Below are 23,977 nucleotides of genomic sequence, written 5' to 3'. Positions count from 1 at the left end.
GGCCTGTGAATCATTATTATTTGTTTCTTTTTTTTATAGAATTTATCAGAGACTATTTAAAAAAACACCATGACTGACTGTACAATAGGATGTAAGTTCCTTGAAGTCCATGGCTATTTCAATTCTTTCTTTGTAGCCCCAGCACTGAGCAGATCATTGTGCGTGGCACAAGTATTTTAATAAATGGTTACCCTTGGTATCATTATTATTATTATTGGCATGATTAGTAGTTTTTTATCAATATTCTTAGAATATTCAAGTATGTATATCAAAGCATATTATGAGTAGGCCAGAAGAATATAAGTTAAACATTATGTATCATATTTTAGCTATTTCTCCCATTAGTAATATTCAACCTATTAATTTTTATACACCCTAAGCACTGAGGAAATTATCAATACTATCATTCTAAATATGGGCAGTAAGTAACAAAATGTCAAAATTATTTTAACAGCTTAACTAATCCGAATTTATGAACTACTTTAATTCTTCTCTTCAATAAAATTACCCTCCTTACTAAAACCTGGTTTGATGCTAGAAAGACTACTGCTGAATCAGTCTTTCAATAATTGATTACTCTGCCTGCTAAACATGGAAGTGATAAGAAGCAATATGAATTTGTCAATCTACTTTATGCAGATTTGGGAGTCTGGTGAGTTAGAGATATGGTTCTCCAAGATGTGGAATCTGAGAAAATTTGTGATGCAGAGAAAACAAAGACAGGACACCCAAAAGAGTGCTAGACTGGTAAGGTTAAAAAAAAATCAGGGTAGGATTCAAAAAAGAAAAACTGATAGAAAATAACTTTGGTTCACAAGTTGTCATAAGAAGCATAACAAAAAAGATTTGACAAGTAAAACACTAGAATACTCTCCCCAAATTAATGATATTATTTTTGTCATACTAAAATAATTTTATTAAGGTGACAGCTGCAATTCAAGTCTCCCTTACAAGATACAAAGGTTGCATGTGGTTCCTCTATCAGATTTCCATAAGCCTATAGGCTCTTTTAGGTAAAAAAAAAAAATCCTAATTCAAAAACATATATTTATATTCTAGATACCCATAAACATTCTCAGAGTGCCTCCATCAACCTTAAAATGATTGAGAGATACAGAGACTTTCTAAGATGTACAAGGAGTATGGGATGATAGTAAAGTATTATCTCTTGGGAAAAGATAAAAAGTTTTGTATAGTAGATACTAGAAGATCCAGGAGATACAGCAGCAGAAAACCTACATTAAAGTCAGGAGTACAGATTTAAATCATCATTCGACCTAGTAAATGTGTTAGGCAAATCACATAATATTCTGTGTTCAGTTCCCTCACCTATAGAATGGGGGTAATACTTTCCTTAAACTAAATACTTAATAGGAGTATTGAAATAATCATTTGAGATAATGGATGTAAGAGTGCTTTATAAACTTCTAAGTTAGTGTTATTATTATTATTGTCTCTCACTGTTAGCTCTTTGCTAATGGGAGAACTTCATTCTCTATTATCTGACATATTTCCTCCTATGTATATCTTCTCTGATTTCTTTTTTTGCTAATAATTTGCATAAATGGGTTTTCTTGACTAAGTACTATATGTGGACATCATTTTTGGTAAGAAAGTGATCAAGGCTTCAACATAAAGGTTTGGGTCCTTGTAATGTTAATGGAATAGGAAGATCTTAACCTACCTATTAATGGGCCTATGTAACCTGCTTTGAGGTCTGGCCCAGCTCACAGCTGTGGTACAGTCTAAGTCCAATGAAGCCTGAGTCACATGGAGTCCAGTGTGGGAGGAGCTTACCCAAAGGAAAGAGAGCAAGAGTGAGAAAGAGTAGAGGGAGGAACTTGCTTAGGGGAACTTGTTTGTGGGGAGACCTGACAGAAAGATTGCTTGAGATGTCAGAGATCCCTGGATTGGTAATGAGTACCTTGCAAAATCTTACTTCCTAGTGTCCTAATAGTGATGTTCCAAGTAAATATTTTGGTTTTGCCTTTGAGGAAGAGAGTTTATTATATTTTGCAAATCTATCCTTGGAAATATGTATGCATATTCATAACAGCTGCTATTGGTATTGCATTGGCCTTGAGTCCTTTATCCCCCAGCAATGAAACAGTGATAAAAAATTAGCTTGAATTTGATCACATCCCTTGGAAAAACAAGTTTTAAAGGATCAGATATGTATTATTCTAGCTTGATACACCCTCTTTCTGAGGAAAATATAGTGGCCAAGCTTCTGTTGACCCTAACTTCTTGTCTCCTCTTCAGACAGGAAATAAGTCTACCTTGAAGAAAAGCAGGGGAGAAGAGACTAGAAATGTCTATTCTAATTCCTTCAAGCCACCCAACAATGCATGTGGTAGGGGAGGGTCTTGTACATATAAACATAAGAAAAATGATTTCCACCTACTAAGAAATAAAGAGATTTATAATCCACTAGGATATATACAAAGCTAATTATCAACAGTTTTTCCTGAAGAATTTTGCATCAGAGTGTGTTTTTGGGTCCATTATATATTAACCCTATTAGATATCAATCTGATCAACAAACTGAATTTAATTTGGAGAACAGTCTCAGAACAATGAAATATTTGCTGGATTTCATTTAAATTCTTAGAATTAAGAAAAGATACTGTCCCAGTTTCTGAAAGAAGGAAGTATAGAAAGCTCAGGTTTTTGAAACGTCAAAGGGATGGTACCATTTAACCCATAGTTCTGAGGTCCCAGAGTAAATTTATAAGACATTTTTTCTTCACATGTGCACAAATTCAAGAAATTAATCCATTTGTTAAAGAATAAACTCTAAAGTCAGAGTGTTTTTTTAACAGACAAGATACCCAGGTGGTTTATTAATTGTAAGAGAGTCAAACAGCTTTGAAATTAACAGTAGTAGCAGGTGATAATTTAGTAGAGCTCAACCCAAGTGAAGATCATATGATAAGGCTAGGCTTTGATTAATATCCTCATATCAGAATCTGCACTGCCTTTGTTGTTCCAATCATGTCTCTGTTCCCCTCCCTTCTCTGTCCTTTCTCTTCCCTTTTCCTCACTTTCTGTTTCTCTTTTATTTGTTATATTCATTATTTTTATTAAAAAAAGTATTTGATTCTTTTGTCATTGATCAAAAACCAGGAGAATTAATTTATCTCTTTTATAAAACAGCATTAAAATATTTAAATTAATTTATTTTTCTCTATGCATGGCCAGTTGAGCACCTTTCTCCCATGTGGTCTTGCTCTAATGCTTAATTTTTAAGGTTTATTTGCATTAGAGAAATTCCTTAATAATGCAAACATCAAGTATTGATTTTGCTTTTTAAAAGACATGGAGGGAAGAGCAGAAATTTTGAAGTTAGTTTTGTTTTTGTTCTTGTTTTTATTTTTAAGGATGAGGAATGTGTAGATTAAAATTCATTCAAAGGTCTTGTTTTCAATCATTTCATCCAATATCCTTCATTTTGTTCATCCTAAATAGATATTTTCTGATTTTAAAAATTATCTCAGAATACTTAAAGAAATCATACATTAAAGAAATCCAACATAAATTTATTGAACACAGAAAAATCAAGCAGTAGATATACTCTATATTTTCAATAGGCAGGTAGGTGGCACAGTGGACAGAGCACTAGGTCTGGAGTCTGGAAGACCTGAGTTCAAATATGACCTCAGACACTTACTAATTTTATGACCTGGGCAAGACACTTCACCCTGTTTGCCTCAGTTCCTCATTTGTAAAATGAGCTGGAGAAAGAATGGTAAACCACTCCAGTATCTTTACCAAAAAAAAAAAAAATGGAGTGACAAAGAGGTGGACATGACTGAAAAATGACCAAACAACAACAACAATTCCTAGTGCAGCTAAGGTGCCACAGTGGATAGAGTACAGGGTTTGGAGTCAGGAAGACCTAACTTCCAATTTGGCCTCAGACATTTCCTAGTGTGTGACCCTAGGCAAGTCATTTAATGCTGTTTTCCTCAGTTTCCTTATTTGTAAAATGAGATGGAGAAAGAAATGCTAAACCATTCCAATATCTTTGCCAAGATAATCCCAAATGAGGTTACAGAGAGTTAGATATGACAAAAAACAAACAACCAAAAAAAAAAAAACACGTAACAAGGGTTTCTGAAAAATGAAGGTTTTAGATGAAATAATCTTATATCCCATCCAGCAATATATCCTATACCCCTATGAAAATTGTCATCAAAATCAATAACAAATAGTATTTATTACATAATCTTAAATGTTTCATTCATACTTCACCAGTGATGTCACTACTAGACTTTGAGTACGTTACATTCAGAATTACTATGGCTCCTTCACTGAAATGAATGGAAACTGACATCTGATCTACCCTGGACAGGAAAATATCTGAAGCATTTTGACCCACCATGCAGTACATATTGTTCCTTCACTGTTGCCGTGGAGAAAAAAAAAATGCAGTGAGTGAGCTCATCTCAAATATGTTTATAACCTTATCCCAGCTTTCCAAAGAACATTGAAAAAAAGAAGCAAAAGGAAATAAATACAATGCCCATGTTCGATCCTTTTTTTAAAAAGCCACCCTGTGAGGAGACCCTTTGATATGGTACAGGAGAATAGGAACTGAATTTCAAAGCAGAAGGTGTGTAGTAGAATCTACTCTTTGCTTGCTCCTACATGTGTGACATTTATCAAGTCACTTGATCTTAATTAAGGAGCTAATATTCACAAAATGCTATGAAAATCCTCAAATGCTATGTAAATGCTAGCTATAATTCTTAACCTTTATCGACTTCAATTTCCTCAGGCATAAACTACATGACATCTAGGGTCTTTTCCAATATTAATCTATGAAACTATATTACCATATATTTAATGTCAATGAGAAACTGGCAGCCAAGTCTATCAAGGGTCAGTGTATAAACATATTCCTTAAAATTAGATGACATCATTTATCGGCATTATTTAACTGTTATTCTTCAATCATTTTTCAGTCATGTCTGACTCTCTATAACCTCATTTGGAGTTTTCTTGGCAAAGATGTGGGAATAATTTGCCATTGCCTTCTCCAGCTCATTTTACAAACGAGGAAATTGAGGCAAACAGGGTTAAGTGATTTGCCCAGGGTCACACTGCTTGCTAGTAAATGTTTGAGGTCAGATTTGAATTCAAGATGAGTCTTCCCGACTCCAGATCCAGCACTCTATCCACTGTCACCTAGTTACCCTGCCTATTTAATTTTTAGCATTTTATATAATATTCAAAGGCCAACTCTTTTGTTACCAGCTTCTTTTTTTTGTTTGAATATTATCTTTAAAAAGTCATGCTTATGATAACTGGTTTAAAAAACTAAACAGATATTAATATCTAGGAATTCACAGTGTTTTATAAACACAACCATACATCATTATTTCATCCTCTCTTTAATGTAACAATGGATCAAAAATTAGCTTACATATATGTGTGTTCCCAATAATAGAGTGTAAAAATGAGTGGAAAAACCTTGGTTTAGGTTCCAGTTCCTTCACCTACTAATATTGTCATTGATCCTGTGTCTTCTTCTGAAATATGGAGCTCTGAAAACTTGTACTCCTTGCTTCACAGAACTGTTGTAAAGAAAGCCATTTGTAAATTACAAAGCATTATATATGTGTGAACTGTTAGCTTTTAGGGTCATGCCATGGAACATTGGTTAAACTGCAAATTAATCCCTCTCAGTCCTTCAGTATGTAAATCACACTTACACAAAGGGTACAGGGTTATCTTCCTTAATACCGAATTCTATTGTATAACAAATAGTGTTCCTAGTTATTCCATGAATACCAAAGGCTACTTAGATAGACATTGGCTAATATAATTGATAGCATGCATTTGAAATGTGTTTATGTTTTCATTTCTCTTGGGCTTCTTACAAAATCATAGACACTATGAAAAATTGTCTCAACAAAAAAAATTAAAGTAAATGATAATCTTTAGAATACTAGCCTAAGAAAAAGAGGTAGGAGTAGTAATTCTTGATACAAGATGGCAATGTTAAAATGGAATTAAACAAAGCATTTTCCACTTAAGTGTATAATGCCTCTCTATTTCAGATTAATTACTTCTACTGGGTTAAAAGAGGTGAAAAAAAATTACCTTAATAGAAGTAAATATAGAATTGTGTAATACAAGAGCTAGAAATGATTTTTGAAATTCTCTTACCCTCACTTTATTGATAAAAATGCTCTTGGAAACAAATCTTCCCAGAAAAGAGGTTCAGAGATCTAGAGAACATTAGATTTGTTACTTACTATGGGATGTTTTGTTATATCCTCTGGTAAATCAGCCTGTTATTTAACTGAATTCCCCTAGCCCAGAACTACCTAAGTACAGAATTCACCTATGCACTTGCTAGCCTCTTTGATACAATCTAAATCAATTTAATAAATATTTCATAAGCACCTACTACATATGAGACATTTGCTAGCTTGGTATATACCAACAACACAGATAACAACCCATCTGTGCCTTTTCTATCTATATAAGTCTTACAAGTGTCCTTTAACAAATCCTTCATGAGAACTACCTAATGTACTGAAAGTTTTTCTCAATTTCCTGACATTGCATGTGTATTATTGGAGTACATGGTCTGCAAGTGGTGTTTCTTCTTACCATATGACTGAGACCTCTTCAGATAATGAACATCCTTTGACATAATGACATTCCTTATGCTGTGTCCTTCACACATCCTTGGTTGGTAATAGTAAACAGTATATTCATTACCAGTATGTTCCTTTCCAATGTCCTTCAGCAATCCTCAGTTTTAATTCCTTGGAGATTTTGGCATTCCATGACCCTGACTTAATAAAATATAGCGTCACCAGAATAATTTTGATGCTAAAAAAGATTGGTCTTTTTTTTCTGCAGAAACTTGTTATCATTAAAAGCATTGAATTATTTTCCCAAAAGAAATCTAGCTTTGTCTTCCTACTCTTGGATGAAGAGTTTAGCTCCTTGTTCATGTGCAGTATTTGTATAAGATATAGTTACTGGGGCAGCTAGGTGGTGCAGTGGATCTAGCACTGACCCTGGAGGACCTGAGTTCAAATTTGACCTCAGACACTAGCTCTGTGACCCTGGGCAAGTCACTTAACCCTGATTGCCTCCTCAATACATAAATAAATATTTGGGGGAAAATAAAGCTACTAATGGATCTATGGCTTTTCCATTCAACTATATATCATAGTATATAAAGTAGGGATTCTTCATTCATTTGATTCATCCTTAATAGTTAGTCCCAAATCTTTTAAGGGATAATGAATCTTATGTAGGAATTTCTTTAGTGCTCCAGGACTTAATGAACAATGTCATAAAAAAGGAACATCTTGGGGACCTCAGAATTAATAACGGCAGGGGAAATGATACAATATTTTTCCATTGTTTTATGTATTAGCGGATACAAAGACAAAAAGAAAAAAAAAAACAGTCCCTGCCTTCAAGAAGTTTATAAAATGTGCCCATATAAGTGAATAAGAAGGAATTTTAGCAATAACAGAGCACTGTCAAATGGAGAGATGAGAAAAGGATTTATGGAGGAGTTGGTACCTAACCTGAATTTGGAAGGAAATAAAGGATATGAAGAGGTCAGGATGAGAAATAAGTTATTAGAGGAAAATCCATTCAGTGGCAGAGATATGTGGGATGGTATCTCAAGGTTAGGAATGAGTTTGGGGAATAATCCCAGTTAGTCTTTAACACAAAGGGTATGAAAGAAGTAATATAAAATAAGCACAGTAAGGGAGGCAGGAGAAAGATTGTAAGGAGCTTGGAATGACAAACTGAAAACTTTGCATTTTATCCTAAAGGTGATAAGCTATACTACAGATTCTTGAATAGATGAGTGAAATTATTGCTAATAATAAGCTTCAGGAAGAAATTTTTTGTGGCTATATGAGGGATGGATTAAAGAGGGAAAAGATTAGAAACAAGGAGCCCAATTAGGAGGTTATTACACTAATCCAGGTAAAAGGCAATGGTGACTTAACTATTGAACTGACCATGTAAGTGGAGAAAAATAACATGTTATTAAGGTGCAATCAGCAAGACTTCACAAGGACACTGGAGTATAGAGAAGAAAGGGTCAAGGATGGTTCTGTGTTTATAAAATTAGGTGAGTCAAAATCATGGGATGTGAAAGAAAAAGAAGGGAATCTTGAAGAAAGATCTGACTTAAAGCAAAGTTAAGTTATATTTTGGATATACTGAGTTTGGGATGACAATGACATCCAAACAGACATCCAAACATCCAAATAGACATGTTCAGTGGCATTTGGCAATACAGGAAGAAAATTCAAAAAAGAAATTACAACTCAATGTGTGTTTATACATATATGTATGTCTATATATACACATGTACATTACTAGCATTTGCACAAATATGGTAACAGAATGCATGCATGTGGAAGACATCACCAAGAAAGAGAGTATATATACAAAACAGGACATAGAACTGAATGTTGGGAGAGTCTTTGCAAAGGATATGATGATTCACCAAAGAAAAATTAGAAGATAGTTAACAGAGTAACAGAACCAACTAACAACAACAAATAAGGTATATAAAGCATTTATGATTTAAAAACAAATTTGCATAGATTATCTTGCTTGATCCTCATACCAATCCATAAAGGTAGATGCTATTATTATTCTCATTTTATAAGTAAGGAAACAGAGGATAAGGGAGGTTAAGAGACTTGCTTAGGATCACACAGCTGTCTGAAAAAACGGAGAAGCCAATGAAGAAGAGACTTGCAGGAGGGAGGGGTGATAATTCAAAAGCAACAGAGAGGTCAAATAAAATAAAGACTAAGAAATAGTCTTTGGATTAGAAAAGATATTGCAGAGGGACTTTCAGAAAGGGAAGCCTGGAATAGAGGGATCTTTTTATGGCCTTGATTTTCCTCTGCTGATAATATATACAAGTCAAGAAATCACCCTCATAATGTCATTGGTACTCTTCCAGAAGGAAAGAGAAAGAGCACTAATGGTAGAGGTATTATAGAGGGCTTAAGAAGAAAAAGGTAGGATTGATATAAGGTCTGTTGGGATGATAGTCAACCAGAGAATAAGAAAAAAAAGATTTTCATGCAAATGTGAGGGCTTAACTAAGATTAAAAAATATACATTTTTAGCAAGATGTCATGACTTTTTCCACCAATGTTTAGCAATGTTTTAGCAATATGTGAATAAAAATAGAGAAGATATATATTAGGAGAACCAAGGATTGAGGTTTGGCAAGACATTTTTAAGACAAGAATTCTAATGCACAAAAATGTAATAATTGATTTCAGACTGTCCTTGGGAGAAGAGGGAGAGTTGAAGAAACTGGAGTTGATAAAGATATGATTTAGGATGAGTGAAGCAGAGGGGAAGAGACTTTGTATAAGAACAGGAGTTTTGAACATCACAAGATGGAGGATAAACCGTTTGATCAGAGACCACAGTTTCCAAAGTCCTTTGATAATTGACGTTGGCCTCAGTGCAAGTAAGAGGAGAAGCTTCCATGATTGGTCAATCCAAACTCAAAAAAAAATTGTGCATGGAGGTAAATAAATGGAGGTAACAGGAAGTTCTGGACAGTACAGATTTTCCATACCATATTGAATTCATACAAAATAGAGGGAAATGATAGATACACAGAAGAGACCAAATATGAGCTAAGTAATTATATCCAATCTCCAAGCAGTCAGAAAGATAGGTCTTGTACTACCTCTGTCAAGAGCGGAAGTGAGAGAGAATTGAACTTTGATTATCTTGAGTTCTTCATGAAAAGTGGTCCCAGGAACTCACCAGAACGTCTTCAGTGAAGGAGACTTTTTCAAAATTAGGAAGCCATTGGTGAAAAGCGGGAAGGGGCCAGAGGGTTAGGAATGGAGCTAAAAGGTAAATGAGCATTGACGGACTGCTATAGTTATCTTCTGACATTAATGACACTGGCAATAGGACTATATTGAACTTGTCTTCAGTGCCATTATTGTAGGCTAAATAAAAAATTGTAGGGAATAGGTACACACAGAAGATATCTCATATATACAGCAAATACCAGTTCTCATTCTAAGTACTGGAATCACAGAACTTCTATGTTAGTAGTTTTACATTTCTATGAAAAATAATTTCATGGTTAAGACTAGTTACACTAGTGTCTGGTTTACAAATTGATTTCCCTCAGGAAAGAGAAATTGAATATTGAAAGCAGTACTAATCACACCGTTTACAGATTATTTCTTCTAAATTGAGTACAAATGTGAGATGTTTTATTTGTGGACAATTCAATTTTTAAAAATATTTTAAAATTTGTAGTTTGATTAACTTAATTTCTATTTAATCAAAAGTCAACCAGAAATTCCTTTCAACTATTGACTATTTTTTTTCTCAAATTATCTAAATTGTTCTCTAAAGCCATGGCCAGGCTTTAGTAAGTTTAGTAATAATATACAGTGATGTATTGTTAAGCTTTATTTGGTAACTGAACTGCAAGATGCCCTTCATGAATTCAAATCACATATTTATGAGGGGGAAAAATATGATTACACAACCCTCTGAGTGACCTTTATGGAATTGAGGAAAATAAGAGAGGCATGCATGAGAATAAACACAAGAAAATTTTACCTATATTTTTTGTAAGGGGAAACAGGGTGGATCCTGAAAACTACAGGTCAATGAGCTTGATGCCAACCAATTCTTATTCACAATCAATATCCTAAAATAGTGTATTAAATAGTCTGTAAGCATTAAAAAAGGTAGCTCTGATCACTATGAGTCAGCATAGGTTCAACAAAGCATGTGAAACTGAGATTATTTCTTTTTCTGGTCGAGTTACTATTGTGAAAGATAGATCAGAAATGTCCCAGTCAGGTTATATCTGGTTTTCAGCATGGTTTTGACAATGTCTCTCTCTCTCTCTCTCTCTCTCTCTCTCTCTCTCTCTCTCTTTCTCTCTCTCTCTCTCCCTCCTTCTCCCTTTCTCTTCTTTTCGGTCTTCTTTCGGAATGGCTATTGGGGTTAAGTGACTTGCCCAAGGTCACATGGCTAGTTTTTGTGTTGTGTCAGAGGCTGGATTTGAACTCAGGTCCTCCTGGGGACTCTAGGGCCAGCACTCTATTCACTGCACTGCCTAGCTGCCCTGACAATGTCTCTCTTGCAATAATCTTTTAGACAAGATGGAGAAATGAAGCCATAATGACAGTACAATTAGCCTTAGAATTTATTGTATGAATGAATCCAAAGAGAACTGACTGGGAGTAGATTTCAACCTGGAATGAGGTCTTCAGTCAATCAATTAATAAGCATTTATTAAGCACCTACCATGTGTCAGGCACTGTGCTGGGTGCTAAAGATATAAATATAGCAGGGTTTAGAAATAAACTGCTTATTCCCACCATGTACCTATATGGAGATCAGATGGCAGGCTGTAGTGTCCTATATAAGTAAATAACATAACTGAATCAGTCATTCAGCTTGTTATTTTATTAATTCTCATGAGGAATTCTAATGCAATAAAGGGATATATTCCACAAATTAATGGAATTGCATAATTTGCTTCAATAATTAAGCCTTTCATTCTGAGTACCCCACTCAGTTTATAAAATAATTCAGAGAAATCTCTTTTTTCATAACTTTCCATTTCTTTCTCTCTCCCTTTACTTCCTTCCTTTTATGCAGGCTTAGAGTACTGCAGATATAAAATATTTCATATAATGTAAGATGCAAAGGGTGTATAAAGAGTACTGCAGATATGAAATATTTCATATAATGTAAGATGCAAAGGATGTATAATTGTTGGTTTTGTTTTATTTTTTCCTATGTGTCTTCTCCATTACAAGGGTTAGTTTGGTGAAAGGAAGGATATATTAAGATGTGAAAGTGACAAACCATCAATATAAATATATGTATATAATTTATATATATATATATTACATGTATATATATCTGTATATGCATTCAAATATGTACACACACACACACTCTGTTACTAGGACATATTAAAACCCTGATATCCATAATATTGTTACTTTTCAATCACTTTATTTTTCTCATAGTAAAATCTCCTGTTTCCAGCCAAGCATTTACCAAGTTATTCCTGTAAAGTTATATAAAAAAGTAAGAATACATGAATAGGAAATTGTAATGTTAATGGAATCTGAAGATCTTCCATGCCCCTTTATATTGGCAAATTAAGCAAGTACTTAGCACCTTGTTTCAAGTTAACAGCTTGTTGAAGCTATTTAATTAAGACAGAAGTAGTTAATCCCTTGGGAGGAAGTTGCTGATGTAACAGGAAGTGGCTGAACAGGAGGAGCAATATAGTATATAAGGAAAATCCCCAGCTGGGAAAGTCAGAATTTCTCTCAGTGAGCATCTGGAGGCTAGAGCTTCTGCTGAGACCTTTCTTCTGGGAACTTCTGCTGAGACTTTTCCTTTGGGAATTTCTGCTGAGAACTTCCAGGAACCAGGATGAGCAGCTACCATGAGTGAGAGAGGAGGGTTCCTGCTTGATGGAGCCTGTTCTGTTGTGAAGGCTTGGGAATGTGGGTGTTCACTGCATTAATCACGTCTTACCAACTTCATGGCTACTGTAATGACTTTGGCTTTCTGGTTCTGGGACTTGGTTTTCTGGTATTTTAATAAAGGCTTTGGTTCTGCCCTCTATGTGGAGAGTCTATTACATATACAACTATACCAACATATTCATAACCACTGTGGGTGTTGTGAATATTGCATTATTGTTACAGAAACCAACCAACAACCAAAAAAAATCATCATTTAAAGTTATTTCCATGAGGAATAGGATAATTGTTCTCTTAATGCAATTAAGCTACAAGGTTCTGTCATTGGTTATTTTCATCATTATGTTTTAGGGCTTCAACTATTGCCCATGTACAAATAACTCCCCAACTTATTTGTTCAATCCTGACCTCTCTTCCAATCTCTAGACCCACATACATATGGCCCTGGGATACCTTTGCCTGATGTCTCACTTGTCTCTCAAATTAAACAAATCCAAAATTGAGTTTAATGTCAGATCATATATTTTGGACCTAGAAGGGACTTTAAAGATTTAGTCAACTCTCCCATTTTACGTGGATCTCAGACTCTGAGAGGTTAAATGGATTTTGCCCAAAGTTAAAAGGATAAAATTCTGATATAAAAGCTCTGTTTTCCAATCTAATGCTCTTTCCCAAAAAACAACCTCCTCTACAAATAACAAGCATTTATTAAATACCTTCTATCTTCCCATCACTGTGCTAGGCCCTGAAAATACAAAGACATGCTAGATTTATTATTTCTGTCAGTGGTATAATCATTAATTAATTTTCCTATATTCAAAATCTTGCGATTATCTATTATTCTTCCCTTTCCCTCACTTCCCATATTTAATAAGTTTGGTTTGCTTTTTTTTTTTTGCCTGACAATTCTACCTCCACAATATCTCTCATGTTTTTGTCACTGTTCCCTGTTCTGACCATCACCACCCTGATTAATCAATTAGACTATTGTAAGTTTTCTAATAGGTATCCTTAGGCAGCTAGGTGGCACAGTGGTTAGAGTGCCTGGCCTGGATTCAGGAAGACTCATCTTAGTTCAAATCCCACCTCTGACACTGACTAGCTGGGTGGCCAGAAGGAAAAGGCAAACCACTCTAGTACCTTTACCAAGATAATCCCAAATGGGATCACAGAGTCAGACACCACTGATACAACTGAACAACAAAAGTTCTTTCAATCTTCATTACTCCTACCCTCCAAACCACACTTCATGATTGTCAAACAATTCTTCCTTCATATGATACCATCCTTCTCAAAGCTTTTTAATAAATGCCATGTACAAGCAGCTTTCCAGAGGACAGCTACCGTGAACAACTTTTAAGGTTCTGATTATACTATATAGTGAACACTCTATTTATTCTATAACAAATCAAAGCAAAACATCCATAGAAAATGAAGGTACAGCATTCACATAGTACAATTTATCACAGAAAGTCACAATATAATATTCACAACAGCTTATCATTAAAATGGCCACATACTTTTCAACAAAGTGGTCACAATATTTAGAACAAAGAACAATCATCTCAAAGTACAATAGTCAAAGTCTTCCACTCCTGGGGCAAACTTGACTAACTCAATCAGTCACTTATTCAGCAACCAAATACTAAGTATCATACACAAAACCCTCTCCCCCTAGGTCACTAGTAAACTACAATTTCATCATTACTCAGTACCCATGGAGAGGTCTTTTCATCTTGACTTGGGGGAGGTTCTCAGATTCCCTGTATACCCTTCCATGGTCCCAGATTCTACCTGAATTCACCAGACTGTCCCCTTGGTTCAAAGGCAGACAGCTCCCAATTCCTTGTCCAGCTCTTTGGGTAGGTCTTGCTCCACACTTAAGTTCACAGGGTCTGGTCTATGTCAGATCTTTCACAATTTCTGCGCCAGGAAATTCAAGGCTCAACCAAGCCACAAACAAACAAAGTCTCAGCATCACAGTCATGCTTCTTCAGTCACCTGGGCTCCTGGCTCCTGGCTCCAGGCTCTGGGTTCCTGGGCTCCTGTTCAGAAGAAGCTCCACCACGACGAGTTCTCAGGAAATTCTGGCTCTGTTCTCCATTCTTTCTTGTGTAACTTCTATGCTACCATATGCTGGTCCCAAGAAATTCTGGCTGTGCCTCTCTGAGGCTTTTCCTTATATACACATAGCATTAGCTTCCTGTTTCAGCCAACCCCTTCCTGTTACTTCAGTAACAGGAGACAGGAGTTCATACCTTCTGTTTCCCCAACAGAGGCTTGATCAATTACTTAAGCGCTAAATACCTGCTACTTTTGCCAACACAAAAGGATCTTCAAATTCAAATTACATTACCATTATAATTACCTACAGATTAAAGTTCAAACTCCTTAGCCTAACTTTTCAAACTTTTCATAATCGGGGGTCATTCCACCATTCTAATGTTATCTCATAGTACTGCCATTCAGTACAATCTGCATTCTAACCAAAATGAACTTTTTGATTCCTAACAACACTGTCTTCACATTTCTGCTTCAACATCTTTGTTCAGGTTATTCTTTGTGTCCAGAGTATACTCCCTACCCTACCTCTCTTCTTCTTTGGGTTCCTCAAATCCTTTAAATTACAATGCAAATGTTACTACCAGATGCCCCTTATCATTAAGTTCTGCTCCCCAGTGAGGTCTCACATAGCATTTTTTATCTCCTTCATGCACTTATGACCAAACATTTTGTGGCATAATTGCTCTCTAGGTAGTATACCCAACTATTATAATTCTTAGAGGCAGTGTGGGGCAGTGAAGAGAGGGCTGGTCTTAGAAGAAGGCCAACTTGCATCCATACAGCCTATATAATCTGGTGTAAGCTTAATACCTCTCAGGGTTCTTGGCAATTTTTTAAGGCCATAAATTAGAAAGATGAAATTGACCTGTATTGAAAGATGAAGTTCTTTGCCAGGTACGCACTGTACCAATGAAACTTCAAATTAAGTTCCCATGCCTACTATTATGTTCCCTAATTGGAATGTGAATTCCTTTAGAGTTATTACTGTCTCACTTTTTATTTGTATCCTCACTATTTATCACAGTGCTTGACATGTAATAGCATTTAATAGATGTTTTATCATTCATTAATTCATTAGATTGCAAACACCCAAAAAGCAGGGACTGTCTTACTTAATGCTGTATCACCGTCAGTATTTAGCATGGTTTCCTGTAAACAAGAAATAATAAATGTTTGGCAAATTGGACTAAATGGAGTTGAATCAAATTTAACTCTATCCCCAAATCTCATAGAATCTCTGGGCTGGAAAAGACTTCAGAGACACCTAATCCAACCGTATCAAAACAAGAATACTCCCTACAAATCTCTAACACAGAGCAATCCAACTTTCTCTTGAAAATCTCTCATGAAGCAGAATGCCCTAACTATTTGTTAATCCCCTTTTAGACAGCTCTAATTGTGCTGAATGTTATCCTTATTACCATGGTGTTATTATTCTAAGGCACTTTGAAATGTTAATGGTCAAATACTGAGTGTTTTTAAATCTTGCCTTTTTAACAAAAAATTATCATTGCAAACCGTCTGATTTATTTTTTCTATTAAAAAAGGACAAGGTTTCTATTCTCCCACAATAAAAGATATAATTTCTTTTTCTAATTTCCTTTATTCTCAGTTTTAGTTTTTGTCATTTCTTGTGGAAACACCTTTCATTTCTTGTAGACCTTTTCAATACCATTCAGTTCTGTGTGCACCTACAAACACAGGCGAAACTCTAGGCAAAAAAAAAATGCCTAGAGCAGCATTGAATTAGGAATTCACTAATTCAAATTCCATCTCAGAATCACTTAGGCTTGGTGAAAATCTACATAAGCAAGACAGTAAAGCTGGTAAATCTCTACCACACCTGGGCTGGAATCCAAAGGGAATACCCTACACTTTGAATTGATAGTAAAGAAATATCATTTAACTTCCCAAATGATAACACAATCTATATGGAGATATAGGGGATCAGTTTGACACTTTCTGAGTGGTTACTTTATTATTACTTATTACTATTATTATTATTTCTCATTAATGACTCCCCCTTCCCTTTTTCCCTCTATATAGTGACTCATTTAAAAATATCAATCTAAATTTATAAGTTCTTGAAGATGGCAGCATAGAAGCAGGACAACTCCCTGCACTCCCCTCATAACCACCTCAAATACCTATGAAAATGACTCTAAACAAACTTTAAGGCTACAGAACCCACAAAGTGACAGAGAGAAACAAACCTCCCACTGAAGACAGGCCGGCAGGCTGGGAGGAAGGGTCTGTTGCAGCACTCTGGAAGCAGAGCCTAGCCACACATGATGGTTTTAGTCCATGGTTTTAGCCCCATGGCAGCCCAACCAGCCATGGCTAGAGGGACTCAAGGAGTAGATCACTGGCAGCTGGGGCAGTTTCCAGAATTGTCAACCCATAAATGCCAAAGATAAAGTGAGAGGTCAGTGGGCTTTGGGAACAGGGGGTCTGGGAGTGTGGTCCGGCCTCTGCCCACCAGAGGGCGAAGCAGCTAAGGTGCAGCAGTTGTGCTGCTGCCACCACATGGCTGTTTCAGAGCCCCTGGTCTGCAGATTATAGGGGGACCAAGCAACCAGTCTGAGGGATAATCACTCCTGCCTTAACCTGCTTGGATCTGGATTGCTGTCAAGGGTGAAAGTCATGGGGTACATGTCCAGTGTGCCAGAACCAGTGGAGGCTTCTGAGAGGGTACCCAACTAATAGCTCTGGCAACTGAGAAAACCCCAATGACTTTGGACAAAGCTCTCCTCTCTGGAAGCAGATTTCTACTGTGGAAAAAAGCTCATAAGTCAAATAATTGAGAGGTAACATGAGCAAGCAAAGGAAGCAAACCAAACAGAGCAATCTGACTTTGGACTTCTTTTTGGGGGACAAAAAGGATCAAAGCATGGAACAGAAGGAAGACAAGGAAGTTTGAACTCCTGCACCAAAAGCTTCAAAGAAAAACATGAATTGGTTAAAGGCTATAGAGGAGCTTAAGAAGGATTTTGAAAACCAAATAAGAGAAGTGGAAGAAAAATTGGGAAGAGAAGTGAGAATGATGCAAGAAAATCATGAAAAGAGACAACAACCTGACTGAAGAAAATAACACTTTAAAAAATAGACTAATTCAAATGGCAAAAAAAGGCAATGAGGAGAATGCCTTAAAAGCCAAATTTGCTAGATGGAAAAAGAATCTCAAAAGCTCACTGAAGAGAATCATTCCTTCAGAATTAGATTGAAGCAAATGGAAACTAGTGACTTTAAGATAAATTAAGATACTATTAAACATATCCAAACAAATGAAAAAATAGAAGGCAATGTGAAATATGTCATGGAAAAGCCACTGACCTGGAAAATAGATCCAGGAGAGATAATTTAAAAATTATTGGACTACCTGAAAGCTATGTTCAAAAAAAGAACCCAGAAATCATACTTCAAGAAATTCTCAAGGAAAATTGCCCTGATGTTTCAGAACCAGAGGACAAAACAGAGGTTGAAAGAATCCACTAATCACCTCCTGAAAAAGATCCCAAAAAGAAAACTCCTAGGAATATTATAACCAGGTTCCAGAGTTCCCAAATAAAGGAGAAAATATTATAAGCAGCCAAGAAGAAACAATTTGAATATTGTGGAAACACAATCAGGATAACACAGGATCTGGAAACTTTTACGTTGATGGATCAAAGGGTTTGGAATATGATATTCCAGAGGTCAATGGAGCTAGGATTAAAACCAAGAATCACCTACCCAGCAAAACTGAGTATCATGTTTCAGGGGAAATATGGTCATTCAGTGGAATAGAGGACTATCAAACATTCTTGATGAAAAAACAGAGTTGAATAAAACATTTAACATTCATATACAAGAAACAAGAAAAGCATGGGAAGGTAAACAGGGAAAAGAAATCCTAAGGAACTTACCAAAGTCGAACTATTTATATCCGTACATGAAAAATTGATAATTGCAACTTATAAAACTTTTCTCAGTATGAGAATACTTTGAGGGAATATAAATGTGTGTGTATGTTATGTATGTATATATATATATATGGGTGTGTGTATACATACATACATATGTGTATATAGGAGGGCATATGGGCATATCAATACATATGTGAGTGTGTGTATATATGTGTATAGGTATATATAGATGGAGGGCACAGGACCAGTTGAATAGGGAGGTATGATACTTAAAAGGTGAAATTGAGAGGTGAGAGAGGAATATAATGAGAGGAGATGGGGAGAGACAGAATGGGATAAATCATCCCATATATTAGAGGCAAGGGAAAACTGTTCCAATGGAGGGGAAGAACAAGAAGGCAAAAGGAGGGGGAGGCGGAGAGGTTGCAGTCGCCGCATGGAGGTGCGGCTGCTGCAGCCGCCACTGCCCTGGCATGGGCCTGGGACAGGAGTCAGGTCGCTGCAGGGAGGCGGGCCGGAGCCGGGAGCCGGGGGCAGCACCCAGGACACAAGATGGCGGCACAGCAGCGCCCACCTGCTGCAGGCTGGCTATGAGCCTGAGAGCATGGCGGACTACCTGGTCAGCGGCCGCCCCAGCTACGTGGCCGAGGATGGGCTCACGGTGCAGCAACTCTTCGCCATCTCTGAAGGCCTCACCTACAATGATTTCCTGATCCTGACAGGATTCATAGACTTCATGGCCGATGAGGTGGATTTGACTTCAGCCCTAACTCGGAAAATCACTCTGAAGACACCATTGATCTCATCCCCTTATGGATACTGTAACTGAAGCTGATATGGCCATTGCAATGGCTCTTATGGGTGGCATTGGTTTCATCCACCATAACTGTACTCCTGAGTTCCAAGCCTATGAGGTGCGCAAGGTCAAGAAATTTAAACAGGGCTTTACCACAGATCCAGTGGTGTTGAGCCCCTCACACACAGTGGGTGATGTGCTGGAGGCCAAGATGTGGCACAGTTTCTCAAGCATCCCCATAACTGAGACAGGCACCATGGGCAGCAAGCTGGTGGGCACAGTGACTTCCCGTGACATAGAAGTCCTTGCCGAGAAGGACCATGCAACCTTTCTCAGTGAGGTGATGACAAGCCGGAACGATGTGGTGGTGGCACCCGCAGGTGTGACATTGAAAGAAGCCAATGAGATCCTGTAGTGCAGCAAGAAAGGAAAGCTGCCCATTGTTAATGACAGTGATGAATTGGTAGCCATCATTGCCGGGACTGACCTGAAGAAGAACCGGTATTATCCCCTGGCCTCCAAAGATTCCCACAAGCAGTTGCTCTGTGGAGCTGCTGTGGGCACCGGGAGGATGAAAAATACTGCCTGGACTTGCTTACTCAGGCGGGTGCCGACATCATTGTGCTGGACTCATCTCAAGGGAATTCGGTGTATCAGATTGCTATCGTGCACCATATCAAGCAGAAGTACCCCCAACTGCAGGTGATTGGTGGGGATGTGGTGACAGCAGCACAGGCCAAGAACCTGATCGATGCAGGTGTGGATGGGCTTCGACTGGGCATGGGCTGTGGCTCCATCTGCATCACCCAGGAAGTGATGGCATGTGGCCGGCCTCAAGGCACTGCTGTGTACAAGGTGGCAGAATTCGCCCATCGCTTTGGAGTCCCCGTCATTGCAGATGGTGGGATTCAGAAGGTGGGGTATGTGGTCAAGGCCCTGGCCCTTGGAGCCTCCACAGTGATGATGGGCTCCCTGCTGGAAGCTACCACGGAGGCCCCTGGGGAGTACTACTTCTCTGATGGGGTGCAGCTCAAGAAGTACTGGGGCATGGGCTCCCTGGATGCTATGGAAAAGAGCAGTAGCAGCCAGAAGAGATATTTCAGTGAGGGGGACAAGGTGAAGGCTGCACAAGGTGTGTTGGGTTCCATCCAGAAGTTTGTGCCCTACCTCATCGCTGGCATCCAGCATGGCTGCCAGGATATCGGTTCCCGGAGTCTCTCTGCCCTGCTATCCATGATGTATTCTGGAGAGCTGAAGTTTGAGAAACAGCGATGTCAGCTCAGATCGAGGGCGGCGTCCATGGCCTCCATTCTTATGAGAAGTGGCTGTACTAAGGACAGCGGTGGTGGCCGAGGAGGGGGTGAAGGAGTCCCGTCCCTCCGTAACTGAGTGGCCTGAGTGTCCCCCATGGATTTGCGCTAAGGGTTCCCAAACCCTTGTCCTCCTGGGAGGGGAGCAGGTAACTGGAGTTAGCCCCATAGGAGGCTGTGGTCTCTCCCCCCCCTTAACCCTCCTCCCTTCCCCTTGCACCAGGACTAATCTCCTGGAGAAAACTCAAGCCTCCTCTTCTCCCAGGAGCAGCTCGCTCCTCAGGCCCCTGTGAGCCCACCAGCCTGGTTGCCCAGGACTTGCACCTGCCTCAGGTCTCTCTTGCTTCACCCTGCTCCTTTTCTCCAAACATGGGCTGTTCTGAGGCCCTAGCTCTGAGGCGGGGACGGTGGTGGCTACAGGGAAAGCTCCTACCCCAGCATTCCTAGCTTCTTGTCCTGTAGGGTGTTTGCTACACCCCTCGCCCCACAGAGATTGGTGCTCTCCTTGGCCCTGCCTCCCCCTCTCCTCTACTTACTTAGACTGTGGCTATTGTGGGCTTTTGCCCCCATTCCCAACCAGAGGAAGGTCTCTGCCCCCTTCCCCTGGTCCCTCAAGTTGCCCACAGGGACTTGGTCTTAAGTCGGTCCTCCTCAGAGGTGATGGGGAACAGAGACAGCAGAGAGGGAAGGCAATCCATTCAGTCTCATTCCTTTGCTGCTCCAGCCCATACCCCCTCTCCATCCCCAGCCAAGTCTGAAGGCTTTAACTTTGCACACTTTGGGGCCACGGTTGTGTTGTTGTGTATTAAATAAGATGAATAAAGCAAAAAAAATAAAAAGGCAAAAGGGGATGGGTCGACCTTACTCTCATTGAATTTGGCTTTGGGAGGGAATGACATATACACTAAATAGGGTATCTTGCCCTACAGGAGAGTAGGGGGGAAAAGGACGAGGGGGGGATGATGGAGGGTAAGGAAAGGGAAGTTGGAAACACACACTTTTGAAAAAGGACAGAGTCAAAGTAGAGAATAGAACAAGTAGGGATCAGGATAGGATGGAGGGAAATATAGTCAATCTTTCACAATATATTCACTATGTAAATGTTTTGCCTAGATACACATATACAACCTATATTGAATTGCTTATCTTACCAGTAAGGGTGGGTGATGAAGGACGAAGGGAAAGAATCTAGAATTCAAAGTTTTAAAATCAAATGTTTAAATATATATATATATAATTTTTTTTTTTGCATGGAAGTAGGAAATAAGATACACAGGCACTGGGGTATAGAGATCCATCTTGCCCTACTGGAAAGTCCGAGGGAAGATGGGATACAAGAGAGAGCAGATTGGGGGAGGGGGTATACAGTGGGATTGCTATTTTGGGGTGATGGGTAGGGGAAAGATGGTGAGAAAATTTGTAACTCAAAATCTTGTGGAAATGAATGATATAAACTAAAAATAAACATAAAATTTAATTTAAAAAATTAAAAAATAAATTTCTAAGTTCTTTATGTTATACCCTAAGAGTAAGTTAGATACTCAGGGAGTCATATCAATACTTTCAGACTTCCTAGGGAATAATTAAGTGCATTTCATTGGTAATTTACTAAATGGAATCCCCAGTGGCCTGAAAGTGTTAATATGCCTCCCAAAGAGGCCCACATTCTTGAGGCAGAGAAATACTGGATGACACAAAAGTTTCTTCTAAACTTTTGTCTTGAATTTTTCCTCTGCTTTTCTTGGTATTTGAGTAATCTCATATTTCAATAGGGCACTATGACAGATTATATAAAGATCACTTGTTCATTCATTCATCCATTTATGCATTCCACAACCTACTTCCTACTACTGCTGCTGACTACCCCATGTGAAAATCACCATGAAGAGGATGTTATTATTGCAGATACTGATAAGTACAGTTTTGGTAGTCACCTTGTCTCAGAGGTTAAAGACACAAAGCAATCAGTGTGATTGGACTGGTGTCAAATCAGACTCTTTAATAGGTACAGAATCTACAGAGGATTCCATTCTTGTGCTTATCAGACAATTGTGCCAATGGATTTTTTTTTAAGCAATTGGGGTTTAGTAACTTGCTTAAGGTTACACGGCCAGTTATTTTGTGTAGGTGCTAAGTATCTGAGGCCAGAACCTATCCCGGGTCTCCTGACTCCAGGGCCGGTGATCTTACTCACTGCACCAACTGGCCACCCCTGCCAATGGATTTTCTTAAGGATCTGTGACTAGTACTATGGACCAAAATTCTCTATGGGTCCCAGGAAACAAGAATTTGAAGGCCATTTTCTATCATTTGAGCTATTTAAAAAAAGGTAAGCCCTAACCTAATTCATAATGCCATACTTAAAAACTTTTAAAGTGTTTATGTATAATAACACTTCAAAAAAAACTAGAAAATACTTTTATTATTATTTTAATTTACTTTCTATTTAAAGATTTCTATATAAATGGCTACTGGTGGGTTTTTATTTTGAAATCATAAGAAATTATAAAACAAAAAGTAAATTCAAAAATACAAAATTATAACCACAAAACCGAATGAAATTATAACAAGTGGAAAATCAAAGGTATTTGAGAAAAGAGAACAAACATTAAGTGAAATAGCACATATTTAAAATATAATGCATTTCCCTAAAAAGGAAATGTATTTGTTAGCAGGCTTTGTTTTTCTTCATTGTGTCAGTAGGAGTGAGGAGAAGGTAGAAAGAAGAGAAATTTAATTTAAAAATATTAAAAACTCCTTAAGAAGAACTAAATAAATTTTGTACTGAACTGGAAGGTGAGAGAAAGGGCTTGATTTCTTAATAGCATGACAGCAGACTTTTAGATCTTGTGTGTCACACTTATTGGAAAGGTTTGGAGAATGGGCCTACCTATGGAATGTATTTGTTGTCTTATGACTAGTTAGAAAGTCCAGAAAGGCTTCATGGATCCTTTGAAATCCTAAAATATAATGAATTGTCTCAAGAGAGGTATCATGTAATAATGGTTAGAGGTGTGCTTTAGAGTTAGAAGGACTGAGTTCAACTCCTACTTATGAAATATGCTAATTGACCACAGGCATGTCACTTGTCACTTAATCTCTTAATGTTCCAGGCAACTTTCTAAGACTATAAATTACACAAGACTTACCAACATGCATAAATAAAGGGAGTTTACCCATCAGGGAGTTCCTAAACAAGGAAGAAAGAATAGGCATAGCATATGTGTGTGTGCACATATACATATACATACATACATATACATGTACATATTCTGCAACAGTGGAATTTTAGTTGTATATCTTGTGGGAAAGAGGCAGAGTAGCGAGAGCCATATTAGTTGTAGGACTTTGAGAAACTCTCTTCAGCTTCATGAGTCTCTCTTTTCT

General features: G+C 37.8%; 1 protein-coding gene and 1 pseudogene across 2 annotated transcripts in view; one reads left to right on the top strand and one right to left on the bottom strand.

Moving 5' to 3' along the window:
* Nucleotides 1–23,977, bottom strand: part of HCN1 (hyperpolarization activated cyclic nucleotide gated potassium channel 1) — a 671,121-nt gene that overhangs the window by 415,755 nt on the left and 231,389 nt on the right. The gene's annotated exons all lie outside the window — the stretch shown is intronic.
* LOC138166784 (inosine-5'-monophosphate dehydrogenase 1-like) lies at nt 18,711–21,409 on the top strand (annotated as a pseudogene).

Source organism: Petaurus breviceps, unplaced genomic scaffold (genome assembly GCF_028583685.1).
Source record: "Petaurus breviceps papuanus isolate PSGF00001 unplaced genomic scaffold, PetGlider_PUasm1.0 226, whole genome shotgun sequence".
In the NCBI taxonomy this organism is placed as follows: domain Eukaryota; kingdom Metazoa; phylum Chordata; class Mammalia; order Diprotodontia; family Petauridae; genus Petaurus; species Petaurus breviceps.
The sequence above is the reverse complement of the archived record's forward strand: the minus strand, read 5'-3'. Positions and strand labels throughout refer to the sequence as shown.